Raw genomic sequence first — 3,088 nt, forward strand, 5'->3', positions numbered from 1 at the left:
ATAATTTCTAGTAGAACCAATCATGCATATATATATCATCAATGTCTCACAAACCATCATATTAATTAATTCACACATACACACATGTATAGCTATATACAATTTCTCCTACATATGCATGTTACCTTCGGAGCTAGTGGCATTAGCCTAATTGGTGCCTTCGGAGCACGATGACAATTGGAAGTGGTTTTCATGGGGGCGGTAGCGGGTAATAGTATTCTCCCTTCGGATTTATGACCTGGTCGAGCAAAAATCCCGCTATTTCCTCTTGAAGTGCTTCTACGCGCTCCGTTTCTAGGAGCTTCTCCCGCACCTCTCTGAACTGTTAAGAAGGAGATCAATATGCATGTGTATTAGTTGTGTGACTAGATATCGATAATGGTGTAAAAATTGTGAATAGTGTTTTGACAAGCGTACCCATTCCTGTCTTTGAGATCTGCTCCTTTCGGACGCCATCATGCGAATGTTCTTGCAAACGCAGAATGCACACAGATCCGTCCCCTGCGCCTGCTTCAGGGCCTTTACAAGAATAGAATTTGATCAGATAATAATTAATCAAGCATGATAATTAAAGAGATGGCAGCTAACTAGCTAGCTAGTACTACTTAATTACTTACCTTGGGTCTTCCCCATTTAAGCTTTTCTTTCCATTCGCCTTCCGTAACGCTGATGAACCTTGCCCAAGCCCTGCCCGCCGACAAAGAAAATGAATAAAGGGGTTATTAAATAGTTCATATCATGAAATGACGAACTAAATAGGCCGAGATATATAGTTAATAATGATTGAAATTACCTGTTGACTATCCCAAACAAGATGTTATAGTCAGTTTTTTCTTTGAGTAGTGAGTCCAGTATTTCAACTGTTCCGGCGTCAACTTTAATGATACACAAGACCCAGTGATATCTGCATGCACACACGTTTGCATGTCTTAATTAAGCGGGCATATGTAAGCAAAAACATGTAGCTAGCTAGTAGGCAAAAACAGAGATTTTGTAGTACAAGACAGTGTGACTCACTGGAAGTTGTAAGGAAGTAGTATATCTTCATTGTATTTGAGGCGCTTCAAGAACTCTAGCATGCTGTCCTCTACGGCCTTTTGATGACGTGCATCTATTTTCCATGTGTATTCATTAACGGTGTTTGGGTCAATGAACCCAATGCCATAGCGTCCACCTTTTCTCATTTCATACATCTTCATCCTGCATATAATACCACAGAAAAGAATATAGTGAGGATAATTACAGGTAATGATTGATCAAAAGGATCACTACAGCTAGCTTGAGACTTAAATTACAGAAAAAAATCACTTATAGACAATAGCAACTGACGATAGATTTATCGAGTGCGTCTTGATTGTATAACTGAAACAGTTCAGAATACTCAACGGACACAGTTTTCTCATGGTAGTAATGCCCCTCCTTGACATTCACCATGAGGGACAATCGATCGGAAATCTTGGTAATGTTCATGTACCATTGATGCAATTCATACATTCTCGTTGGGAGGTTCTTGACCTTGTCTGGCTCGACCAAAGGTTGGCCCCGGACATATTTCCGTTTTATTTCATCCTCTCTAAGCACAGGCATGGGCTCGATCTCGAGGAGTTGTCCAACAGTGATTTTGAGAACTTCAGCCTGCATTATATGCTCCTCCGTTATTACCATATTGCCCACCTCAGGAACGTAAACTATTTGCCCACAATAATATTGGGCGCGCGTACTGTTACGTGTTGTTGGCACAACAAGCGAGGGGATCGATTGCGCCGCCTGTTCTCCCAGCTGGGGAATGGTTTTCCCGCATTTTTTGACAGCTGCTTCTTGTTTGCTCGATCCCGAGCTCGCCTCCTTACGTAGACGTGCTCGATTTAACTTCCTGATGTGGCGCTCATAGTCTGTGTCAACAGGCTTGGGAGCTGGTGGTTGAGCCATACGAATGAAGTGGTCAATCGTTTCCTCAGGCACTTTCTCCCTTGGCGGCGGTGGCGGTTTCGGTGCAAAATGGGCTTCCACCTCGGACTTCGATATGGCTGCGATTTCCTCCTCGGACCTGTCATAAGCCCTCTGCGGAAGAGGCGTGAGGCTTGGACCATATTTATATCGCTTGCCTCCGCCTGTACTTCCTGTACTACCTCGACTCGTACCGCTACGCACCATAGCTGCCGGGTGTCTCTTCTGTGATTGCTGAGGCGGCGGAGACGGCTGACGGGGCTGAGTTGGACGAGGAGGAGTGGCCGCCTGAAGCTGTGCCGGACTTGGAGGAGGAGTGGCCTGAGGTTGTGCCGGACTTGGAGGAGGAGTGGACGTCTGACGCTGTGGCGGACTTGGAGGAGGAGGAGTGGCCTGACACTTTGCCGGACTTGGAGGAGGAGTGGCCTAACACTTTGCCGGACTTGGTGGACTTGCAGGAGCGGGAGACTGCTGACTCGGTGGCGGACTTCGACGAGGAGTCGGCTGACGCGGTGTCGGTGGCCTTCGAAAGATGATGCAATCCTTTTTCCATAGGATGATACGATGTTTGGCGTCTCCGAGAAAGCGCTCGTCGTCACCTCCAGGATAGTCAAGCTCTAGCTCCGAATATGGGTCCACCACCTCATCAACCAAGACACGAGCATAGCCCGCTGGAACCGGGTTGCAATGGAAGGTTGCCTCAGGGGGATTTGTAAAAGCAACGGCGTCCGCCACCTTCATGGATATGTTCTTCATTTTGACGTGTAGCTCGCAGCTAGTGTTCTCCGTGATGTCATCCACGGGGTATCTACCCAGCATTGCGTCGTCCGGGGCGGAACCCACGCTGCTTCTCGGCATGGATGGGGCGGTGCTATCCAATGCTGGATCATTCGCTAGCTGCTGCAGCTGCTGAGACCCCCTTTGCTGGGTAAGTGAGTCGATCTGCTCCTGCTGCCGCTGGAATTTGACTACCAATTCCGCTTGACTTGCTTCTAGGCCTTGAAGGCGTTCATAGTCCCGCTTCCTCTGCTCCTCCTCCATCTTCCTCTTCTTCTCCTCCGCAATCTTCTTTCTCGCACGGGTTCTGTAGTCGGTGTTCCAGTCTGAAAACCCCTCATACCACGGAATAGCGCCCTTGCCT

The sequence above is a fragment of the Triticum dicoccoides genome, chromosome 2B (assembly GCF_002162155.2).
Source record: "Triticum dicoccoides isolate Atlit2015 ecotype Zavitan chromosome 2B, WEW_v2.0, whole genome shotgun sequence".
Taxonomy (NCBI): domain Eukaryota; kingdom Viridiplantae; phylum Streptophyta; class Magnoliopsida; order Poales; family Poaceae; genus Triticum; species Triticum dicoccoides.